General features: G+C 35.6%; 1 protein-coding gene across 2 annotated transcripts in view; it reads left to right on the top strand.

Moving 5' to 3' along the window:
* The window catches only part of LOC121730117 (MTOR-associated protein MEAK7), a 163,211-nt gene that overhangs the window by 93,946 nt on the left and 41,995 nt on the right, over window positions 1-27,270 (top strand). The gene's annotated exons all lie outside the window — the stretch shown is intronic.

Here is a 27,270-nt window from a genome sequence, read left to right as displayed (position 1 = left end):
TGCAAGCGCTTTGCAATATGGTCTCTTTTTCAATTTAATGTCTTCTTTCTCCATCATTTCAGGAGTTATATCTTCTCGAGTACAATTTTCACCGTAGTTTAAATCTCCTTTGCAAAATAAAAACTTGTTTCTTTTTCTGTTACATTTTTTATCATTCGATATCTTTTAAGCCTTCTTTGCTCCAGTAATTTTATCTTTCCTTTTGGACTTTCTCCTGTAATATAAGTGGACGTCTTTGATAGCACAACACGTCTGTTATGCGATATTGCTGCACCTTTGCACCTGGTCTCATATCCGGGTTTCAAACTAAAGTTTATGCGTTTTCCACCCACCAGTTTTACGATTTTACTATTAAAGTCCTCAACTTTGTTACTCTGGACATTGTGAACAAGGCTCGGTACGTAAGAGGCAACGTTCGCCATAATTTGGCAAATTCGGGACCAAATACCGCTTGTTACGTTGTACCGGGACCAAATATAATTATATTATATTTGGTCCCGGTACAACTGAATTAGACTACATATTTTTCTCAGAACTTTTGTTCTATTATATTGTACCTATACTGTATACATATATATATATATATATATATATATATATATATATATATATATATATATATATATAGATGTATACAGTAGTACAATTTGTTGCTGTGAGTTTGTGTATTCTCAGAACTTCACACTAGAAATGTTTCGTGTAAAGATCGCTCGAGTCATACGAGTGCTAGGGACCGGTAGATGCCGAAATTTGTACACAAATTCGCCCTCTTATTGGTGGATATGTAGCAAAGAAGTACAAAATTTCGTACTTATTTGTGTTTCTTTTGCGATATAATAAATTATAGTCTAATTCAGCTATATATAATTTCGTTAAATTAAAATATAGCTGAATTAGACTACATATTTTTCTCAGAACTTTTGTTCTATTATATTGTACCTATACTGTATACATCTATATATATATATATATATATATATAGCCTGATTTCCATCTAGAGTAGGCACAGCAACAGGCTCAGTAAGATCAGAAATTAGTACATCGGCCACGCAGTCAGCTTTAGAGATTATGATTCTTTCTGGATCTGAGCTATGCTCATCACCTGTTAGAAAACACACTCAATTCAAATTAACATGCAAAGGCAAACTTTCAATTAAATATTAATAATAGCCGAGAATAGAATACGTACCTTGACTAGTTTCAGACTGGTCCCGGTAAACAGTAGGTGCCTCATCGGTTTGGTAAAGCTCAGCTGTTAGTTGTAGACTTAAGTACTCATTACCTGAATATAAATAAGCAATTATATTAGTAAATAAACTTTAAAAGAAACTATTTATAATTTCGTTAAATTAAAATATAGCTGAATTAGACTACATATTTTTCTCAGAAGGTACAATATAATAGAACAAAAGTTCTGAGAAAAATATGTAGTCTAATTCAGCTATATTTTAATTTAACGAAATTATAAATAGTTTCTTTTAAAGTTTATTTACTAATATAATTAATACACATTAACTTATAATTAGTAAGTTATTATATCGCAAAAGAAACACAAATAAGTACGAAATTTTGTACTTCTTTGCTACATATCCACCAATAAGAGGGCGAATTTGTGTACAAATTTCGGCATCTACCGGTCCCTAGCACTCGTATGACTCGAGCGATCTTTACACGAAACATTTCTAGTGTGAAGTTCTGAGAATACACAAACTCACAGCAACAAATTGTATCGTGCGGAAACCGGTTTCCAATCGAACGTCCATCCACCAATAGGAGTGTAAATTGGTGTACGAATTCCGCCATCGTAGAAATAACCGGTCCTACTCGTTCGACTCGAGCGATCTTTGCACGGAATATCTCGAATGTGAAGTTTTGAGAATACACAAACTGTGTTACGTTCGTAAAAATCTCATAATTGGGTAATTTTTTCGAAGGTGAGATTTTCTCACGTTCTGAGAATTGGCTTCCTGGTCTATATACTGATCCTGGTCCAAGGTAATTTTTTACCAAACATTTGACACTTTATCAATTTTAACTCTCATACCTAAACATTGTTGAACCTGACCCAAATTCTTAATCTTAAACTTAGAGCTTAATACAGAAATTAACTTATCAGTCTCTATTTGATTATTGGAATAAACATAAAAATCATCAACATATAACGCTATTACAATTTTAACCTCATTATTCAGTTTTGTAAAAACACACTGGCTCTCTATCACACTTTTTGAAATCTAATGCACATAAACATTGCTCTACTCTCTCATACCATGATCTAGATGATTGCTTTAAACCATAAATTGCTTTGTTTAATTTATCAATCTGATTCTTATTTGAATCACAATTAATAACAGGTTTAACCATATAAATGTCCTCCTTAAGAAAACCATTTAAGCTGTTTTAACGTCTAAGTGCGTGACATCTAAATTTAACTGAACAGAGAGTGCAAACAATAGTTTCAAGGTAGAATGTCTGACCACTGGTGAGAAAGTCTCTTCGTAATCAATACCAGGCCTCTGTGTGAAACCTTTAGCCACTAAACGTGCTCTATAACGTAAACTATTATCACTATTTAATTTTGTTTTAAATACCCACTTGCACTGTACTAATGTTTTATCACTAGGTAATTCACTTACAGGTGTCCATGCATCATTTTCTTCGAAAGCCTGCAGCTCCTCCTCGATTGCCTCTATCCACTTGTCCTTTTCTGTGCTCTCCAGAGCTTCACGGAGACTGACTGAATCTTCAGAGACATTTGGATTAGACTGTGCGATCCATCCACATCGATCTGGCTGCTTTCTGAGTCCTCTACTCGTACTGGGGACGGTTCTGTTTTCTTGTCTGTCTGATCGTCATCAGATTGCTGTAATGATGAATCTAAATCCGTATTTTCATTAAAATAGTCGGATTCCGAAGACTCTATACTCAAGGGACTCAATATAGGTTCCTTCACTTCTTCGGCACCAGGATTTTCTGACTTTTCCGAATCAATATCCCCAACTGGCACTGACACAACTACTTTATTTGTCTCATTTGTTTTAATATTTTCATGTATGATTACATCTCATCACATCCTTTTATTGGATCATAAAGACGATAGCCTTTAACATTTTCCGAAAATCCAACTAAAATATGTTTCTTTGACTTAGTGTCCCATTTAAGCCGTTTCTCTTTCGGCACGTGTCGGCCATCGCCTCACTGCCAAATATGTGGACATGACTTAATTCTGGCTTTTTATTTGTCCAGAGCTCATACGGAGTTTTATCATTTAATCCAGATGCAACGGACCTATTTTTAAGATATACAGCAGTATTTGTTGCCTCTGCCTAAAATCTCTTATCTAATCCTGCATCAAATAATAAGCAACGAGCTCATTCTACAATTGTTCTATTAATCCGTTCACTCATGCCATTTTGTTCAGGTGTATAAACATTAGTTTTCTGGTGAACAATGCCAAATTGTTTTAAATAATTTTCGAAATCATTACTACAAAATTCTAAGCCATTATCTGTCCTGATACTTTGATATTTCTATCTTGTTGATTTTCTACCATGCTTTTAAACTCTTTAAAATGTTTCAAAACTTCACTCTTTGCTTTAAGAAAATAAACAAAGGCCATACGGGTAAAGTCGTCAACAAAAACTATAAAATACCTGGATCCACCAATTGAAGTAGACTTCATAGGGCCGCAGACATCGGCATGTATTATATCCAGGGGTTCACTGCTCCTCGTACCAGTGTGACCAAATGGCAGGCGTGACTGCTTTCCTTCACAGCATACTGTACATTTACTTTTGTTGATTACTAACTTATCTGTGTATGATATTCCCGTAACTGCACCATCTTTCATTTTATTCTGTTCGTTTATATTCAAGTGGCCTAATCTCACACTTCACTACTAACTGTTGAAGTAGGAGAAAACAAACAATGTTTATGTTCCACTGCCAGCTTATAAACACCATTTTCTTGGTTTGCTACGGCCACCAGCCTTTTGTTTCTATTGTAAACATAACAGCAATTCTCCTTGAATTTTACGTGGTTTCCATTCTTGATCAGCTGACTTATGGAAATCAAGTTGGTTGTGAGATCAGGAACACACAAGGCATCTTTTAATGTTATGTCATATTTGGAACTTGGAGTTGTACTTATAATATTGACATCACCCGAACATAATACTGGAATGACATTTTGATTAGCTGCCATAACTTCCTTGATAATCGGTGAATATGATGCATTCTGTATCATATTTTCATTTGGCGTCATATGAGCGCTTGCGCCGCTGTCCAAGTAAAAGTCTTGTTTTTGATAATTCCTCCCACTCAAGAAGATGGCAGAAAAAGCATTCGTTTTCTTCACTTGCTTATCTGTTTGTTTACATTGAGACTTGTAATGCCCAAACTGTTTGCAACGATAACATTTTATGTTTTTCTTCGTTGGTCCTGACTCTGACATTGACAATCCGCCGCCATGACTATTTGAGCTGTCATTTTTGGCACTGTTGCCAACCTTTTGTTGATTGCGCTGCCCTCTGCTCAAAAAAGCATTTCCTTGCTCGGAACTATTGTCATTGGCTGCAAGGTCAATCAACTTTGTCTTCACTACGTCACCTGTAATGGCGATTCCCGAATGTTCTATCGCCATGATCATTGGAAAGTATTTTGCCGGCAATACCGCTAGCATTAAGCACCCAATCCACTCGTCATTATCAGAAAAACCAGTTCCGGACAATTTTTGAGCGGTTTCCATGATTTGCGTCACATAATTCGTCATTGAGTCGCAGTTGTCTAGACGAATTGATATTAAATTTCGTAATAAAGTAATCCTTCGCGAGAATCCGGAATCGTCGAACATAGTTTGTAATTTCTGCCACAAATTCTTTGTAGTTGAAGCATCCTTGATGTGGACGTATAATGACGGGTCGATCGTCAAAATTAACTTGGCTTTTGCTTTTGCATCTGCAGTTGCGTCTTCGGCACATTCCTGCTTTATGTAGTTAGCTGTACCTTCCAAGACTAACAGGTTCTCTGCTGCAAACGCCCATTCGTGATAATTATCGCGCCCTTTTAACTTTGGCACGTTAGTTAGGAACGCGGTCGAAGCCATCTTACAAAATTTTCACAGTTTTTTACAAAACACAATTTTTATGCAAAACTTGATGCTTTTTTCTATGCTAGCTAAACTACTTACTTAATTAACTGGTATTAATCCCTAATGAGCGTATACTGAGCCCATAACCTACTAAAACAACGTATTTCTGTGAAAGTTGAACGCACTTCTTTATTGCAAAAGTCACCTGTATTGTACAGAGACCGGAAGTGTAACAAAAGACAAAAAATACAGATTATACTAGTTTGCTTATTTGATGTTACCATAAACAATATACATATTTTTTAACAAACTTCAACCTGAAATCAAAATGTTTATTTTTATAAGCTGACAATCATTTACACAAAAATAAAATGTATGTATTGATTTGTCAGTTATAAAGAAAAATAGTGAAAAAAGTATTAAAGTAGTGACATAATTCTAAGAGTTTTAACTCCTAAGAGAGATAAATGAAATATTAATATTAGGTCCTTAGTCCTTACATATGAAATAGGCATTTTGTATGGGAGGAATATAAAGTTGATTTTTTGTATAATATATTTAATTAATCAAAGTACCATTGTTATCGATGCATTTTTGCCATCTTAAGGGTAGTTCATTGATCCTTTTACTAAAAAAATGGCATGGTTTGGACTGCCACATCAGAGTTGAATTTTTTTCCTTGTAGGAAGTTATCTAAATTTCGAAAAACATTGTATTCTGTTGGAGCAAGGTCCGGGGAGCACGGTGGATGTCGTAGACATTCTAATTGCAGCTCCTCCAGTTTTGCGGCCGTCTGTTGTGCAGTGTGTGGTCTAGCGTTGTCTTGAAGCAGCAGTGGCCTAGAGCGATTGACCAGCCTTGGTTGTTTAGCAGCTAGTTCTTCTAGCATGGTTTGCAGTTGCTGACAATAGATATGGACTACGCTAACACAGGCATTACGTTTTGCGACACCCTCTTTATCGGAAACGGTTCACCGTATAAAAAATTTTTATGAACAGAAGTTGTAGAGAATTTTGTATTCTACATTATGGTAATAAATACAAATAGCAAAAACCCATAGGAAAAACCCACAAAAAAAAAAGTGCAAAAACCGATTTTTGTGACCTTTTGACCTTGAAATTTAATAGTTGCGCACACCCTACCATATACGTAGGTTTTGAGACAACATTTAGGGTGCCAATATATAAATATTTACAGACTTACAGCTGGGTATCTCGAATTCCGAGGTTCCTACCTAATTTAAGCCTAATTTGACTGGACCATAGGTCTTCTTTTGTTTTTAGGTGTACTGTTTTATTTTCGCCGCCGACGGAACAAAAAATTTTCAAAGTTCCTGGGTCATGGATGTGTATCATATAATAAAAATCTTAAATATATGTAAAGTATAAAATTATTAAATATATTTCCGTCGTCTGGTACCCGTAGCAGTCCTTCAGGTACTTAGCACGGGGCTAGACTGACGTGGTGTGAAGCGTCCATAGATTATTATTATTACTTCGACTTCAGATAGTATTTTCACTGGTTTTTTAGCTACTTGGCTTGAATTACTATTGCTTGAACGAGGAAGTGAGTTTTCTTTTTCATTTTTTAGGTTTATCGTTATCGTATCAGCATCATCAGTCATTGCCGTTTCTTTAATTTCATCAGTATCTAATACCTCATCAAGCAAATCTTCTCCACAATAAGAACTGTTGTCTGAATCTGCGTAAGGAATGTGGTCACCGTCATAAGTATCACTATCAGAAGATAGTTCTGACTTCTGACCTTGGTCTTTTATTGTTTAGTATTTTGAAGTCTTTGTTGGTATTATTTTCATTAATTTATATTGTGTGTTGTTAAGGTCAGGCGGGGCAATTTCAACCGGTGATGGAAAAAAAAACTTTGACCACCCGTAAATAATACCTGATGCAATTTTATAGAAAATTTACTGCGTTCATGCTGTAGAGTGGTTATGTGAGTTTTATTTTTCCATGTTTGTATTCAATTATTATAGATTTTTATACTTGAAAATGCCTTTCTTATATAAAAAGGTCAAAATAGTTGAAATTCCCCCTCGGAGGGGCAAAATAAACTATTGATTATAAGCGGAGTTGTAGTGTAGATGAACGGCTAAATTTGAGCTCCTGAGGTTTGTCGTAAGGTCGATAATCTAAATTGAATCCTATCTTCTATGAAACAAGGCTCACATTTGAAAAAAAACGCATAACAAATTTAAGCGGGGTAATTTCAACTGCTCGCTATACTGACTAGTGATGTGACTGATAAAAAAATAGTCGATAGATGTTTTCACACTTCTTTTTTATACCTACGACAGTAAAAAAAAACCGCGCATTTCCCGTGGCACTGCTGGCACTTAATAGCTGTGGTAGTACTACGGTAAATAAAATTTAACCATGGCACTACCAGTAGTTCCACCGGTAGTGCCACGGGAAATGCGCGAAAAAAATTCGAATTTTGTTTTAAAAATAATTTTAATGTGTCGGCATGAGTACAGGACAGAACGATCTCAGGACATCAGGATGGCAGGTTAAAAGGCCTTACGAAATATATTTGGTTGGATGGTTAGTGTACGAGATTACGAATGTTTGAATTCAATACACGACATAACGGCGGAACTGTGGGGAAGCATGAAACATTTTATTTCACATTAGTCTCCACAGCGCACCCACTGGAGTAAATATGAGAAATGAAAGTGGAAAGTGCAGAATTCAGGGTGATGAGCTAAATCGACGCGTATTTTTCCATGGGTTTATTTCGCATATTTTCCCCAGTGGGTGCAAACAGAGTGAAGACGAATGGGTGGGTTGGAATGGAAATCTAGTCCATAGTCAAATAAGAAAACTATGTGCAAAATAAAAAAAAATACATATTTATTACTTAAAGAGACTTAAAGAGAGGTCGCTAGTCGCCAAGGCAAGATCAGCTCAGCGTTTATTATTGAATTAAAAATAGTTAAACATCGATTTAAGTTTGAACCTAAGTTTCAATTTATACTTTAATACTCAAAGTTTGCGTGACAATGTTATCCAAAGTATCTACGAGTGATAAGGTGCTTTAAACTGTAATACAGAAAGTGACTGTGACTCTCAGTGATTGTGAACAAGATAGTGGCCCAGAAAATAATAGATTCCGTGAGTTAAGCTCGGAACATACAATATATAACTCTTAGTGCATCAAGCTCTATCAAACCGCTGTTAATATTCGACTCCATAATAATTATTACATGGACAAAAGTTTCAATTAATAACTCGATAATATTTATTATAATTAAAAAATGTGGGTGGTATGTGAAAACAATACGCATTCAAATTCAATATCCTGACATCCAACAACGTTCAAACTATCTACATACTAGTACAACGTTTTCCGAAGCAACGTCATAACACGGGTGACCGAAGCGGAAGACTCTAAGGACAGTGAACAAATAGTACTGGGTTCGAGCCTAGCTTGCCAACTGGTCTTATTTCGATTTTCTGTTCCTTAAAATAAATATTCACGCTAATTATGGCTTCAAAGAATTGTTCGGGCTGTTTAGCTGCGATAAAAAACCGTGATTATCTGCAATGTCCCAAATGCAACTTAACATACGATCTTGAATGCGCTGGCATATCTTCCAACGCATTCCGCTCAATGACGAGCGAAAACAGACGCAGTTGGAAATGCCCAAAATGTGTCATAAAGAACCGACAGGGTGGCGATAACTCGAACACACCGATACGCCAATCTAATTCGACGGCCAGCCCCTCGAGTACACATACCACTGACTATGATGAGCATTCTAATAACATTACTATGCGTGCAAAAAACCCGACTCCTAAGCCTACCTCGCCGTATGTTACCGAAGAGCGCCTACGAGATATAATAAAACAGGAACTTGATAATTCGTTCAAATCAGCTATGCGTGAACTTATCACAAAAGAATTGATTAATATTAACCAGCAGCTATCAACCTTCCATGAGTCATTCTCCTTTTTCAATGAATCCTTTGAAAATCTTAAAAAGGATTTGGAACAGAAATCAACCATAATAAAAAATCTACAATCGGAAAATGCGGCCTTGATGTCTACTGTAAGTGACCTGTCCGATAAGGTTGTGTAGTATGGAACAAAGCACACGTGAAAATAACGTCGAAATTAACGGGATTCCGGAGCGAAAATCTGAAAACCTCCTCAAGGTATTTACACAGATTACAAAAACAATTAACCATGACATCCCTGAGGATGACGTGTCAAATATTACTCGTGTCGCTAAGATTAACCGCGACAACACACGCCCTCGCACAGTGATAGTCAAACTCAGAACTACACGCCATAGAGATGCCCTTCTAGCTGCGGTCATTACATACAATAAAAAAAATGCCAAGAATAAGTTAAGTACATCTCACTTGGGGCTCGATGGTGCCAGTACACCTATATTTGTTGCGGAACACTTGTCACCATCCAACAAATCACTCCACGCCGCAGCGCGCAAGAAGGCGAAAGAAGCTGGCTACAAGTTCGTTTGGGTGCGGGGTGGCCGCATCTATGCACGCAGGGATGAACAAAGTCAAGCCATTCTAATACGTAACGTTGAGAGTTTAAAAAAAATGTCGTGACTTATGTAGTTTTAAATATTGCTTAAATTAGTTATTGCTAATGTTATTTTTAAGGCATGTTTATTTTAATCAATTAATGGATATTTATTACCAAAATGTAAGAGGTCTTCGGACCAAGACCAACGATGTTTATTTAAATATTTTACAGTCAAATTATCAAATTATTGCGTTGACCGAAACTTGGCTGAATGCGGGAGTGAGCACAGGTGAGCTATTTAATGAAGACTACATTGTGTATCGTCGTGAACGCAGCTCTACCTCTAGCACTAAATCAGATGGCGGAGGTGTCTTGATAGCTGTGTCACGCCATATACAATCTATGCGTATGAAAGATTGGGAGACAGATTGCGAGGACCTGTGGCTCCTTTTGAATATTACAATAAATAATACTCGTAGGAAACTTGCCTTGTGCGTCGTATATCTCCCGCCTCCAGTCAAATCCGATAAACTTGTTAATTTTTTTAATAACGCTTGTAATGTAATAGATCTTGTAGACGACATTGTTATGCTGGGCGATTTTAATATTGGTCTTCTTGGCTGGTCAGAGGTGGACGGTACCAACTATTTGACGCCGAATAATTGCAACAATACTCTTGGGAGTACCCTAATCAATTTTATGTGCACTAATGACTTATCTCAATTTAATTGCATTCGTAATTGTGACAATAAGCTTCTTGACTTAATATTAACAAACCTGAAAGATTCTTCTGTTAAACAACCCCCCTTCCCTCTTAGTAAGTTAGACCCTAAACACCCTTGTTTACTTTTGAGTCTTCAGCTTTTTGGTACAGAGTTATTGCAATCAAAATGTCGCAGAGATTATAACTTCTATAGGGCTGATTACACAGCCATTAATGGACACCTTAGTACGATCAAATGGGCCGATAATTTAACATGCTGTGATGATGTTGACGATATGGTCGAGTTTATTAATAAAACATTATACCAGGTTTTTGAAACACACGTTCCTAAGCGTAAAAGGGCGCAGTCACACAATCCGCCGTGGTTCACCCAGCCCCTCATAAAACTCAGAAATGAGAAAAATAAAATTAGGCGCCGCTACTTAAGATACAACAATCCCAGAGATAAGATTGAATTTGACATTATAAGAAACCGTTATCATAAACTTTTAAACAAATGTTACATGGATTACAAGTACAAATTAGATCTTAACATACAAAACAATCCAAAGGCCTTCTGGAGCTATGTTAAGGCCAAAAGGAAGGGTAAATCGAATATACCTGCTCAAATGTTTCTCGGTCAAAAATGCGCTAACTCTGGTCCCGAAATCGCTAATTTATTCGCATCTCATTTTTCCTCTGTGTACGTCCCTAGTACTAATCTCGCGCAGCGACCGATTCCCTGTGATGGTCAGACGTTAGGTAAAATTATCATATCCGAAGCTCAGGTGCTTGCACAAATTAAGAAGCTTGATATACACAAAGGTTCTGGGCCTGACGGTATACCACCGATATTTATCAAAAAGTGCGGTAAAAACTTGAGTTCCCCACTTACAACTGTTTTCAATCGCTCATTGTGCACTGGGAAGTTTCCATCACTTTGGAAAAAGGCTCGTGTAATCCCAGTTCACAAGAAGGGTGATGAAAGCAATATTTGCAACTATCGACCTATCTGTATCTTACCGTGTTTCTCCAAGCTCTTTGAATGCATAATTTATCAAACGTTTTCACTTCACATCGAACCCATTCTTAATGACTTCCAACATGGTTTTAGGAAAAACCGATCAACTGAGACCAATCTCCTCGCTTATACTTCACACATCGCTAGTGTAGTTGATTCAGGCTCACAGGTCGATGCTATTTATACCGACTTTTCCTCAGCGTTTGATAAGGTAGATCACGTCTTGCTGTTGTCTAAATTAGAGGCGTGTGGTATATTTGGGACACTTCTCACCTGGTTTGCTTCATATCTTGAAGGAAGAATACAATTTGTAAGTGTCAATGGATTTGAGTCATTGCTTTACGATGCTCCATCAGGCGTGCCCCAGGGATCGCACCTAGGACCTGTGCTCTTCTCTATATTTATCAATGATATTGCTCTTGTAATAAGATACTGCCTTTTATCTATGTTTGCAGATGATTTAAAATTATATTTGACCGTTAACTCACTAAGAGAATCAGCACTTTTACAAGCCGATTTAGATAGCTTAAGCAAATGGTGTTCTCTGAACAAAATGTTTATGAACCCAAAAAAGTGCTTTTATATTAAATTTACAAAAAGGAAATTGCCTCATTGCTCAAATTATGTACTAGATGGTTTTGCACTCAAAGAAGTAAAAGAAATACGTGATCTTGGTGTCACACTGGACACTAACCTCAGTTTTAACACTCACGTCGACAATGTCGTCAAAAAGGCGTCGCAAGCTCTAGGATTTGTAAAGCGCAACAGCAAGGGGTTTTCTATAAGCACAAAAATTTGTCTATACAACACATTAGTAAGAAGCCATCTTGAATATGTTAGTACTGTTTGGAACCCTAAAACCACTATTCTTTCGCAAAGAATTGAGGGGATACAAAGGTCTTTTACTAGACACCTGGCCTTTACTTGCAGCGGCATTTCACATAGGGCCCCTTATTCTTATCGCCTTGCCTTCTTTGATATGGCTTGCCTTAGGACTAGAAGAATAGTGCATGGTATTCTATTACTTCACAAAATAGTAAATGGCCATATAGGTTGCTGCGAACTTTTAGAATATTTTTCAGTGTTTGTGCCGTACCACCTGCCTCGACGACCGATAAGTAAGATCATACGCGGTCCTCCTTGCAAAACTAATCTAGGTCTTAACGCACCAATCCTTAGAATGAGTAACGAATATAATATTGTTAATAATGATTTAGCTGACATAGACATTTTTCACGACTCATTCAACCAATTTAAAAAGAAAATTTTTAGTCACTTTTATGTTAAATGAAATGCAATATTATTTTTATTTTATTAATTCTATATTTTAAAGTAATATATATTTATACATTGTCACAATATTTTTTAATTTTTCACATGTTTTATTAATTTAAATATCAATGTAATAATTTATGAATTTTATATATTGTCATTTTAGATTTTATTCATTTTAATCATTAATTAGTATACTTTTAACTATTTATATGTTTGATTATATCCTATGTGACTGCTGTTTATTTTATTTTGTGTTTTTTACTATTGAATTGCTATTATAATTTTTGTTTCTTGTAATTAAGTATAAATTAATTTTACTGTTAGTTTTAGTTAAATTAATTATTGTGATGTTATAATATTCTGCCTGAACTTGCTATTGTAAACGCTGTGTCACCTACTAAGGTACATGCATCAGCTCTTCTTGACTATTTATGATCATTTCTATAAGTTTTTAATGTATGTACTGTTTGGTGTCCTTACAACAATAAACAATAAACAATAAAGAGCAACACCTTCAACAGACATGTTGAATTTTACTACTATATTCTTAACATAACATTGGCACAAAACTTCAGTCTTAGTTTTATAGTCTTTGGACGGAGTAATTGTAACTACAATCATACTATCAAACTAAGTAATTAAAATCAAAACTAAAAAATCAACAGTCTTCTGTTTAACTTAATTAAGTATATTCTTTAATATCAATATCGTTCGGAAACATATAATCAACGCCTTTCACATCAGGGTCGGGAAGATAATTAATTATCTCATGTTCTTCTATGATTGAGTGATCATTTTCGATAATACGAAAGACTTTTTTATTCTTGTTTAAGGAATGAAACCCTTGTACTACAATTTTGCCTTCACTCACACTTTCTATCTGGCACACATACTTAAAGGTCTTTTTGCCCTTCGATGACGAGAATTTTGCTAAAATAAATTTTCCTTCTTTTGGTTTTTGTTTTGACCAACATTGTACTGGGATTATTTTAGATGTACTAGCTTCAACTAACTCCACATCAGCAACATTTTCCTCATAATCTAATTCCATCATGCGGTTGTAAAATGTTTCCAAATTATCTACCGATTCAGTCTCACTCAAAGATACGTATGAACAAGGAGAATCACTATCTGATACGTATTTCTGGCACTTGCGGATATTCCTCTTACCAGACTTTTTAATATACTTTGACTTTGGATCCAACCCGCCTGATTCTCTCTCCTGTTTTTTAGGTTTTCTGGGTTTTTTGCTGTTTGAGATGGCCTGTTTTTCAAGCAATTTTTGTTTTTTTTGGTTTTCTTTATCTTTTTTCTTCTTCTCCTTCTCTTTTTTTTTATTTTCTTTATCTTTTAGTATCATCTCCTTCTCTTCTTTTTCTTTTTTCAATCTATCTATTGTGTCTTTATATGTCAAAACTTCGGCGTTGCTGTTAGCAATACGCTTTTTCTTTGTTTTTGGAAGATCACTCTTTGATATAGTTTGAAGCAATAATTCCTCAAACGAAACACATGGCTCCTTAAGCTCGTTTGTCTTAGCTGCATTTTTCACTAACTTGCAATCTAAAATTTTCAGAGATGATAGTTTGTTCAAGTCAAATTTTTTGGATATTGGCAGTTTTGACGTGACAGTGATAGGTACGTTTTGCATCTTGATGTTACTCTGATACGCTTTTTTCTGGTGGGAGTTATTATTAGAAAAAAAACTGGAACTTGGTTCGTCACAGATTTTTTCAACTATTTGCCCGTTTGTAAATTGCTTATTTATTTTGGTTAGTGCAATTGTGGTTAAACTTGGAACCGATGGTACGACAGGCATGACATTCTCTTTGAATTCTTGTGTTTCGTTGCAATTGTAACAGGCATGCTTATCTTGCGCTGGTAAAGAGTCCGCTTGGATGGCATTCGACTGAGAATTTTCCAATTCTTGTGTCTCGTTGCAATCAGAGCCATGCTTATCTTGCGCTGGTAAAGAGTCCGCTTGGATGGCTTTCGACTGAGAATTTTCCAATTCTTGTGTCTCGTTGCAATCAGAGCCATGCTTATCTTGCGCTGGTAAAGAATCCGCTTGGATGGCGTTGGACTGAGAATTCTCCAATTCATGTGTTATGTTGCAACCACAGCCATGCACAACTTGCACTGCTGGTATGGGGCTCTCTTGTATGGCATCGGCCTGAGAATTCTTCCATTTTTGCAATACCAAAGGGTCGAAAATCTCCTCCTTGATGGCATTTCGATTTAATGGTTGAATGCCAGTCTTACGAAATCCATTTTGTAAAATTAGAGGATCCAGTTCATCCCATATTTTGGTTAGAATTCGTGCAAATTCAGACTTTGGTAAGTTTGTACCAATATGAAGCCTCTGCCATTTGGTTACTTCGTCTTCCCAGCGGTCTTTTAGGGGTTTCATGGCGCTGCAGTCTAGAGGCTGCAAAACATGTGAGGAGTGTGGTGGAAGTTTCAAAATTGTAACCCCTTCTGATTGCGCGTATTCGATGACATTTAAATCGACGTGCGTCGAATGACCGTCATATATCAGCAGCACCGGCCTCGCACTTCCCAACGCAGGAACAAACACCGATTTCATATATTTTTCAAATATGCTGGTTTGCATCCAGCCCTTTTCACTAACTGCATAGGCGGTATCAATCATTTCGTTTTTATACAACCACTCCGTCCAAAGGTGTTTCCCTTGGAAAATTATAAGTGGTGGTACTTTTTTCCCGGAAGCATTTGCCGCCAGTAACACAGTTGTATTATTTCTTCCGGGACCACTAGTTGTCCGGGTACAGCGAAATCCTTGCTTGCCAATAACTTTACCTTTGACAGGGTCATTACATATGCTGGTTTCATCTAAGTTATAAATTTGTTGAGGCTTATCCTCTAACCCCAGGCATGCCAGCACTTCGCTCAATAAATTGAAATAACCATAAATAATATATGGGTCACATGCCATTCGTCTGGCGATTTCGACGGATTGTGGCTTTTTAATCGATAGGCTGTGTCTTTTTTGGAAGGCCTGCAGCCAATCCTTTCCTGGCATATCATTTTTAAACGGAGTGTTAATTCCATTTCTGCGCACAAATTGAGACACGAGAACTGCCACTTCTTTTCTGGTTAATGGGAAACCATGTTTTTCCATAATGTGTAAGCTATTTGCCATTCGTTTTTCTGTTTCTTCTGAAAAAACCGTTGGTCTCCCAATCTTGTCGCTCATATCAGTGTGGTATACTCTACTTATAATAGTGGATCTTGGTATACCGTATTTTTCTGCTGCTTGGTAGCTCGTCATGTTTTTATTGTTCACATCTTTCAGTGCTTGCTGCAGTTCTGCCACAGTATAAGTCTTTTCAGTTTTCTTTTTATAGTGGCGAACCATCTGCAATAAATTATAAATATATTCAATAAAGTTGAACTACTATGTAATATTTCTTTTTGTTTGAGGAACTTCTAAAGAGTTATTTTTTCCCAAATATCTTTAATATTCACAATATAAGAGATTGTTTATATCGATTAATTATCGACATATGCACATCACTACTGTTTAGTAATCTTCATATAAAATGTAGAGGGGCAATTTCAACTGCCAAATAGTTGACATTTGCCGACAAAACAATTTCAGTGGGGTTACTTAAACTATTGCCAAAACACTGTTTAAACACAAAGTAAAACAGAAAAATTCAACCTAGTCATATGAAGTGGGTTATAAACAATATAACTTACCTTTAAAAACCTTGGAAATCCACATTGAAATCACTTTTTTAATATAAATTTTAAGCTGTCACTCTGCACGTGCACGCATGGAATTTTGTCGAAAACAAAATGGCCGTGTCGGTCAAACAGTATTAGGTCTATCAGCGCCATCTACGGTGAAATTAAGAAAAGCACATTGCGCTTCCCGAATATAGATGGCATTTTTATCAGTTACGTTAAAAACGGAAGTTATGTTGATTAGTTGAAATTTCCCGCAGTCGAGATTGCCCCGCCTGACCTTATAATGTTTAATTCCACGAAATTCATAACGTATTGCCTGTGTAAGCGTAGTCCATAAGTTGAGCTATTACTAAACGTATACAGGGAACTGTTAAAAACAGTTACAGGGTGGTTTGGCGAAAGAAAAAAAAAATCACTCCTTTGCAGTGGTATGGCGGCCATTGGGAACTGTCGGGAAAGTATGGCAAGGAGATTTTCGTGAATGGCTACTCGACGATAATTAGCTATGTTCGCGTCGGTATGGCGGGCTGTAACTCACACCCGAGAAGTATGGCATTACGCTACCGCCTACTTCTTTTTTTCGACTATCTGAAAATACAAGCATTTTCTGGAACAAATCGTTCGACACTCGTTTATCCGACGCGTCCGATTAACGCCCACGCGTTTATGCCGCCAGTGCGAGTGCTATGACCACTTAATTAGGCCCCTTAACCCTAGAGTCCTACACTATCTGGCGCACATGTTATTCCTACACTGGGGTACTGGGGTACCCCATACTAAAATGACTGTAATTCTTAAAATGAAAAAACAATTAATGAAAATTATTTTTATTATAAAAAATAGTATTTTGAGATCACAAATCAGCCTTATTAATCTACGATAAACTTAGTTTGAGCATTTTGTGCAAACTTTTACTTGACGCTCTAAGCAAATAGGTATTTTGCATCTTTGGCACATAGTCCTGGTTTTTCTGTCCTTGGACCTTGGACAAAAGCCACACCGTCCTTGTGTGGCACGAGAGGAAACAGGGGTTGTAGGATCTAGGGGTTTTTTGATGATTGCTGCGATGGAATCTTTTATATCCCTCCTCAAAGTTGGCATTCGGTAACGGTCCTCCAAATGTTCATGAATAAGTTCCAAGCCTAATTGTTTCAAAAATGTTCGCCGAAAGTTTATTTTTGGCTTATTATTTGATTTCGAACATTTGTAAAGAACCCAGGAATGAATTCCAACTGCATTCAATAGCCCATAAAATAAACACAATGGCCAACGCCTGGTTTTTCTTTGGACGGAATATTTTTTGGCCATTGCATCAAAAACGTCTACACCTCCTTTAGTTTTATTATAAAAATTAATTATGTCTGGCAGTTGTATATCATTGTCTTTATCTGGAGAATCATGAAGAGTAGACAACATGATTATGACTTTTTTCTGACTTTTTTTCAAGGGGCAGTAAGATAAAAGTGTCAGCGGTCCGTCAAATGCAAACATAGCAGAATTAGGTACCCGGTCTTTTAATTCTAAAAATAATTCTGGAATTTCGCGTTTGTTTTTGCGTGTCGTGCCGACCATAGTCAAGTCTTTATCGAGTAGTTTCTTGGCTAAAGGGATACTGGTAAACCAGTTGTCCATGGTGATATTACGACGAGATCCTTCTATTGGCTTTGAAAGTTCTACAACATAATGCTCTGGAACTGATAAGTTTGGCGGTGGATTTGTCTGACCTACATATACAATAGCTTTTAACATATAAGCGGTTTTGGCATCACATATCATCAAAATTTTAATTCCATACTTATCTGGAAGAGACATCGTCCCCGAAAAGACAATAGTTGTTCATCGATAGTGCAACAGTCGGATGGCGAGTACAATTCCTTACAAACTGCAATAATTTGCTCAAAAATATACCGAATCGGAGCTAAACGGTCGCTTGCACGTCGTTCTTCACGTGTTTCCTTATCGTCAAAGCGAAGACAATTAGTCAAAAACTCGAATCGACAACGGCTCATTGTTGCTCTGAAAAGCGTCACTCCAGTATATGTGTCGAAAATTTCTTTAGTGCTCATATCGTTCATTTTAAATACTCCAGCTAAATAATACAGGCCGAATAAAGCTTTAAGTTCAGTCAGAGACACGGGTTTCACAAAAGAAGGCATGCTCGGCGTAGTAGTTTCTTCACTATCTTCTTCTTGAAATCCCTTATAGTTCTTACGCTGTACTTCGATCTCGGCGTTGGTATATTCCACGATTTTGCTCAACACTTCATTAGAAAAATAAAGAGACCAACCTTGCATTGGCTTCGTAATGTCCTTTGCTGCACCTTTGTTACCCATCACGTGCATAATGATGTTACGTTGAGCGATACGACGTCTAGTTGATTGTTCGCCGCTCCATTTATGTCTGTTGTTCTTTCCTTTTCCATAAAGTACTCTCGGGACCTCCAGTACCCTTACATTGCCTTGCCTTCTCAAATTCTGTGAAAGTTCTTGCAAAGTCATTTCATCGTCACTGCTATGATTTTCCACGTCCAACACTGCATTTGAAGCCTCTTCTGAATTACTGGTAAACAAAACATTATAATCTTCATCTGTTACACGAAAATCTTCGATCAAACCATCCGGCTCGTCATCATAACCTAGAGTTGACAATTGCCTATAACTACTCCCATCTTCTATTTCTTCATCGCTAGATTCGTGGTTTAGAATAGAGTTTATTTCTTCGTCATTCAAACTTCTGACAGCCATCTGAAACCAAATAAATAAACTTCATCGAATTCTACTTACATAATGTCTTAAAAATATCAGTATTTCATTCATATATGAGTATTTATTTTATAAATAATAAAATATAATAACATATTATATACAAATATATAAATTCATCAATAATATTCAAACACGTAATAAATTAATTTACTTACGATTTTCCTACACTGGGGTTCTGGCGTACCCCACAGCACTTATACAGGCGACCACACTTCGCGGCTATCGCCGTGGCACTGACGTAACGCGAGCTGTTGACACTAAACTAAAGTACTCCGACGCGCGAATACGTGGATATAAAACTAACTGAAATATTTAAAAAACAAATCGGTCTGGGGTGGTTCTAGGGTTAAGAACCGCCATCCTGTTACAAATGACCAAAAATTTTGTGTCACCATCTCCCGGTCTATTTATCATACCTAAACTCGGCAGTGAAATTTCTGTACCGTAAGGTACTAATTATAATAATTTTATTCTGTGATAATATAATTTATGAAAATTGGGCAATTCTGGAAATATTTTACATTACATGATACGGGTTGAATAAATAATGAAGGGATTTTTACAAAAATTACATAACTTTTACTTTCATTATTTTTCAGGAAATATAAAAAAAACTTATGCTGATGCAAAATAATGTTTTCTGAAATGCCATGTTCTGATATATTGCTACCACAGAGATATTTAAACATATGTTATAGTAATTGTACATATAACTTTAGCCAGTTTCAAAAAAAATATATATGGGTTGTACTTATGTTGTTTTTGTAAAAAATCAACAGTTTAGTTGTTTTTGTAACAAAACAAAATAGTTAACCTGTTTTTGCTAAAAGTTCTATATACACATTATTATATAATATTCTTTCAACACTAATATTATAAAGGGGAAAGTTTTGTATTTTCACATGTGTGTATGTGTGTGTATGTTTATAATGAACTAGCTGTTGCCCGCGACTTCGTCCGCGTGGACTTCAGTTTATTGTTGTCAATTTTAAAAGCTTTTTAAAACTCTAGTACCTCATAAATCAAAATACCCAAAAACAGCTGTGCAGTGTGCACATAATATTTTATTAAGTATTTGAAATTAAACTTTATTTATGCCAATTTTTAAAACTTATTTAGACATTTACCATTATACAACTTTACCCATAAACTATAAATTATTATTATTAGGTTTAAGGTTACGTCACTGCATAGATAAAGTACTGAGTAGTGAGTTTTTTAAAAGCGTGTAAAACAATAAAAAAAAGTTTATTATTATTATGTAGACGACTCTTAGCGCCATCTGTAATGAATTTTTGGAACTAACTTAATTTGAACAAATTTACGCATTTTCACCCCCTTGCAACCACTTTTTCCAGTTAAAAAATAGCCTATGTCCTTTCTCAAACTTAAGACTATCTGTGTACAAAATTTCAGTACAATCGGTTTAGTAGTTTTGGCGTGAAAGCGAGACAGACAGACAGACAGAGATACTTTCGCATTTGAATCAATGATTTCTAAAACAACATATGTAACTAAAAGTAAAATGTTCAGGAGACACAAAAACCTGGATAATTTTTGATAATGCAAGTAATTTATAATTATGTATATTATATTTTATATTTCTGTATATATAGCTCTTAATATTGTATTTTTATACATCTTTTTATTTTATTTTAGTATAAATAAATGGATAATAAAGTTTTTCACTTATGTGCTTTTGACATTAAATCTGTTACTTGTGTTGTTTTGATACCCAAGAAACTACTGTAACATAAAATAATAACTTAAATACTCATATTTATTCAACTTTATTATTCTTAAAATCATAACATAATGTTGCTATTATGCCTACTTTTATAGTTAGGCATCATCTCCCACTTCATCTACAGATTCTACTGTTGTGGTTGGCCACTCCAAAATTTCATCATAGAAGTCTTTAAAGGTATCAGGGACATAGGAAATTAACTTTTTGATATCTTCAATTTTTTTTATATTTATCGGTTTTTTAACTGAATATGCCAATTCTGAAGGCAAAAAAAAATGTGAAGAAATGCAGCTTTTCTTGGAAAAACGCAATGTAAAAGAAAATTTGTTGATCTGGTTATCAATAAACTCACTTGCCTTCACCTTTCCAATATTGTCAACTGAATGGATGAAATGGGAGTATGTAGATATTGTGAAATGTATCTTGTCTTTTTTCTCAACACTTCTGCCATATGAACAATCTGATAGACATGACTTTTTGTAATAAGCCTTCCACCACGCTTTGAAATTAATTATATCGTTTGGCTGTACCACATGGACAAAGAATTTGGGTGATGCCTTTGTGACAATTTGGACAAAATCCCAAATTGAATATAACCGGTCTTCCTTTTTTAACTTCTTTTTCACACACCCAAATGCTCTGTCACAAGGCAGAAAAGAATGCCCTCTGACTGGGTAACATTGTTCTATTCTACTGAACTTCTTGAGTTCCACCATGGCTGCAAAATATCTCAACAAAGTATGATTTTTATTTTGACCTCCACAGTTGTCTGAAAAGACATAAAGGGTCTTTATACCTGGAGGAACTTCAGTGTTTATGTAATCATTTACAAAGGAGGTCACCTCATTGGGGCTTTTGCCACCTACACCTTCATGGTAGATATAAAATTTTGACATATTAGTTTTTAGATTTGTAATGCAAAATCATTCACAGTTAGTTGTCGCAAGTAAAATGTTTCCTGAACTGGAATTTGTGGTAATTGCAAATTCATCATGTAATCAAAAGCCAATCCCAGTACAGTGTCATCATATTTTTCATTTCCTTCAGTACAAATTTCTTTCACAACTCTTAACTTCTGATAAAATTTTTGAATTCGTTTTTTATGAATGACTAGCTGTGCCTTAGCTACCCTCTTTGAATTTTCATTTAATGTTTGTGATTTTATCCTGATCGTGAGATCCTCACAGGTACAACATGTGTCAACTTGAGGTCGTCCAAATCTTAGAGAAAACCTTTCATTAAAATTTTTTAAATAAAATTCATATTTTACTCTCGTTTCAGGATACTTCCTTTTAAACAATTCAAACATTTGTCTTACGTCCAATCTGGCATCTAAATAATAAATTTGCTTTGAAGCATAATGACTTAATTTCAAAGGAAAACATTTAATGTGTTCTTCAATTTGAACGCAGACTTCACCAGGAATAGCTCGCTTATTTGGGTGCTTGCCTCTTTGGTCACATGGTATTATACCTTTCTTCAATAAATTGCATAACCGCCTTATTCTTTCGGAAGAAATGCCATAGATATTTTGAAAAGCTGATTTGCACACTTGAAGTTTTGTTCCTGATGTGGATGGTACAAAATATTTAAAAGAGCTAGAACGCCACTTCAAACTATTCAAATCTGCATCCAATCTAATCTTCTTGGGCCTCGAGACAGGAACTGCCTCTATATTCTGTTGCAGAAATATGTCTTGCTCATTTTTTGACCCCATATCATAAAACATTGAGAAATATTCTTTAATTTTTTCATAAGTAATTTTTTGAAGACATCCATCCACGCTTGCATCTGTGATAGGAAACAAACAAGATTAGCTTATTTTTTGTCTTAGGGATTCAAAGAATACTAATTACCCAACCCATAAAGGTACTTTTAGTTTTTGTTTACTAGAAGTACACTGTGAATCTAAGAGGAAACAATAATTACTCAAAGAAGAATGTATACCTATATAGAAGATATCATTATGAAATTTACCTGCAATCTTCTTGGGGAGTTTTTACTTTAGGAACTTGTTTGTTACTATGAGACACATATGCCTGTCCAGACAATCGAGCTTTCTTCACTATGTTTCGTTTATAAGAAACCTCATTCCGCGGCCTCTTTTTAGGCCTTTGTTCAACAATTCCGGTATCATCTTCACAATCAGATACCATGATATTCAGTGAAAAGTTAGGTATAGGTATTAATTTAGAATATAGTATCATAAACGGTTTCTTTCTTTCGAATCACAAACTATTTCGAACTAGCTGTTGCCCGCGACTTCGTCCGCGTGGACTTCAGTTTATAGCGCGCGATGTCAACAAAATTGGTGTCAAAAGCTTTTATAAAAAAACCCTGGTACCCCTTAAATCAATACAGCTGTGCAGTGTGCAAACAATAAGTACTTCATTTTTGTATGTTAAACTTTATATATTATGCCAAATTTTAAAGCTTATTTAGCCCCCCAATTACACAACTTTACCCATAAACTATTTATCATTGATAGGTTTAGCCCCAATTTCACCAACGTCTGTTAGTGTTAACAGCTTGTTAAAATATCCTGTCTTCTCTTTCATTCATATGAAAAACAAAACAGCTAACGTGATACTAATTCGAGCATTAACTTTAACAGTCGTTGGTGAAATTTGGTCTTAAGGTTACGTCACTGCCTGCACAGATAAAGTACTGAGTTATTTAATACCGTAGAATAGATATAACAATCGAAAAAAATCGAGACTTAAATGTAAGATGATACCACCTCTTATAGAAAGACTTTTGAGCAAGCGTCAGCGCGATGTAGAAGACGCACGGCGCCATCTATTATGAATTTTTTGAACAAATTTACGACCCTTACAACCCTTTTTTCCAGTAAAAAAGTAGCCTATGTCCTTTCTCAGGCTTTAGACTATCAGTATACAAAATTTCATTACAATCGGTTCGGTAGTTTTGGCGTTTGGCGTGAAAGCGAGACTGACAGACAGACAGAGATACTTTCGCATTCATAATATTAGTACAGATTATGTGCACACTGCACAGCTGTTTTTGGGTATTTTGATTAATTAAGGGCCGCGCTACACCGGAATGGCAGCGGCGAGGCGAGCACTTTCAGCGCTGCCATTCCGGTGTAGCGCGCTGCGCGGCCCTAAGAGGGGTACCACTTACCAGGGTTTTAAAAAGTTTTTAAATTTGACACAAATTTTGTTGACACCGCGCGCTATAAACTAAAGTCCACGCGGACGAAGTCGCGGGCAACAGCTAGTTATGAATAAAAACAATAATATATAATAAAGTAGGTATGATTAGTTCTGTTATAATAATGAAGTAAAAATAAAGCGCCATCTGTTTTCATATATTAGAATTAAAATGTAAAAATATTTTCTGGATGGAATATAGGCCAACACAACACACTCGAACTCCTTAGAAATGCAGTAGGAGTTCTATAAGATCAGATAGATTGATTATTATTATAGCAAGTGATAATATTATTAAACATAATATTCTAACGTATTAAAAACTATAAACAAAAACATAATAACTAATAAGTATGATTAGTTCTATGTTACAACGAAGTAAAAAAAAAGCGCCATCTGTTGAATCGTATTAGAACTAAAATGTTCATTGCATCGCGTCGATATATTTCTGGATTTTTTATAATATTATACATAAAATATATTTAAGATTTTTGAAATATTATTTTAATACACATCCAAGACCCAGGAACATTGAAAACTTTTTGTTCCGCCTGCGGGACTCGAACCCAGGACCCCCGGGATGAGAGCTGGCCACGCGCAATGCGAAGTAATTTTCATCGATATTTTCATGGAAATAAGATATTTTCCCACATCAAAATGTAGCCTATGTCCTTTCTCAGACTCTAGAATAACTGTGTACAAAATTTCATTGCAATCGGTTCAGTAGTTTTGGCGTGAAAGCGAGACAGACAGACAGACAGACAGACAGACAGACAGACAGACAGAGATACTTTCGCATTTATAATATTAGTATAGATGACAAACGAAAATATTAATATAAATAACACAATATATACGTCTTGACAGCTGACGTTTCTTTCGGCGCCATTCGGCTGTGTTGCCAGGGTTGGTTGAGTGAAAAAACAACACAATTGTATGCACTTGTGTTGTTCTAACAATCACCGAAGAGAAATGTCAGTCAGTTATGTTGTTCTAACACTAAGCGGTATTTTCAGTAGTTCAATTTAAATAGAAAATGCAAAGCAATTGTGTTGTTTTAATGCACAAATTATTAATGGCCATAGACTAAATCCAAAATCGCTATAAACTCGATTTCGGCAAAAATGTTAGTTATGTTGTTTTAGAAATCATCGATTCATTTATAATATTAGTATAGAAGTATATATTATGTAGTGAAACCCGTCCCGCGAGCGCACCCCCGCATTGGTAGCGCCCACTTCAAAACGGGCGTAAATCGCAATATTTTAATTTCGCCATAACTTCTAAACCAAACGTCCAATTTTAATCATTTATAGATCAAATATAATCTCCATAAACTGTACTAAGGGGGTATTACATTATCATTTATGGGTCATTCTAAGTTAACAGGTAATTCGTTGTATGAAGTGGCGGCACGGCTTTTTTTATATATTTCTACTTATGTATACATTTTTATTTATGGAAACTGCTAAGTTGAAAACGTTTACAAAGTGGCCAGTCAATTTGTTGGTTTTATATCGTTTAATAAGTGACCAGGGGAAATACGCAGTACAGGGGAGAGACAAGGTGTAGGGAGGACACTTTATGAACAGGGAAGAGATAAACAAAAAAAAAACAATGTTATTTTTAAGAATCATCTTCATTTATTTTAATTATGACTTATTATTTTATAATCAGACTTTTCATTTTTTAGTCTCAGTCTTTTTTGTTTATAAAATTAAATGTTTCCTAAGCGCTAGGTATATTATATAAAAATAAACAATAACTAAAAAACTCTTTTTTGAATAATAGTAATAAACATGAAAGGGTTCTTATTTTTCTTGTTTAACAAAACAAAACTATATAACTTTATGCTATCAAAAGGCAATAATTAAATAAAAAGTAACAAAAACTTAAAATTCTCTTTTAAATAACAGTGTTAATAAACTTTGCGCTTAAACTTAGATAAAAAACATTTTAAATTATAGAGGTAACTAAAAATACTTTTTTTCTAAAAGCCGCGTTCAAATACATCTGATTTCTGACTGATTCATTAAAAGCTTAAAAAATACGCTGCCCCCTCATCTTTAAGTTAGGGGCAGGTAGTTCTTTTATAATCTGATCCCACGTGATAAAAGAAATACCGTCATCATTAATTTTAAAATTCTTTCCAGTTTCATCACAGATTTTACAAAATACAACTTGAACTTCATCATTTTCCTCATCTTCAACACCTGTGCACATTGCAACATAACGGTATTCTGTTTTCCTATCTTGAAGCTTAACCAGCACAAAGTCTCAAATGTAGACGAGAGGTGGCATGTGTTTGTGAATAATCCAAAGTACCCAACTGAATATGACGACATAACTCAGAGTCACAGAAGCAGCTCAAACTTTTCAATATCAGGCAATTGGGTACGAATACGCAACCGGTAACTTGATGAACCTTTAGTGTGCCCGAAAAAGTCTTTATACCTTCAGTAGATCCCAATTTTGCTGTTTTTTCCGTTGTCTGCGTCATCTACGGTGAAAACATTAATATTTGAACAGTTTTTCTCAAGGGCTTTAGCTAAGTCATCTATTGATGAAATATCGGTGCCACTTGCAACTAGCCGATCAGCAGTTCTCTTGCAAGTTGCACCCACTCCATCAGGAGCTCCCTTACCGTGACCTGCTTCGTGAAAATTCCATGTGAAATGTTGAAGATTGGGGTAGAAATCATTCAGCATAGTGGCCAAAACCTTGAACATCATTTTATTACGATATTGTGTGACGGGCCCATCGCTCAAGAAATGCAAATTCGTTACAGTCGCCGGCAGGCGGTCAAGAATGGGTTGTAAATGGACCCAAATTGCAGGAGGTGAGTGCGATAAATTTTGTGACAAAGTGCAATAACATTCGCTTTTGAACTCTCGATCAACATTTTTAGAATAAACTACAACAGTGTGCATACTTATTTGCTGTCTCGATCCTCCGAAATGGAAGGATTGTACTTCTTCAGCGTATTTTGTGAGATAATTTTCACTGAAATCATTATTGCTTCAGGCTCAGTGAGAGATTCTTTTTTCGTTTTTATAGCTTGATACTGGTACACTATGTTTAGTTCGTGATTAAAAAACTTTTCGGTCTTTGATTCCAAATCCAAAATTAAATCCCTCGGTTGAATCTGTAGTGTGTTTTTAACGTATTTGCTTACAGTCCGTGGTTTTTTAGTTTTTAAATCAACGATATCTTGGCGTACATTTTCCCATTATTTACATTAACATCTGCAATTTTGAATTTGAAAATTGTTCGGAA

This window comes from Aricia agestis, chromosome 1 (genome assembly GCF_905147365.1).
Source record: "Aricia agestis chromosome 1, ilAriAges1.1, whole genome shotgun sequence".
Classification (NCBI taxonomy): domain Eukaryota; kingdom Metazoa; phylum Arthropoda; class Insecta; order Lepidoptera; family Lycaenidae; genus Aricia; species Aricia agestis.
The sequence above is the reverse complement of the archived record's forward strand: the minus strand, read 5'-3'. Positions and strand labels throughout refer to the sequence as shown.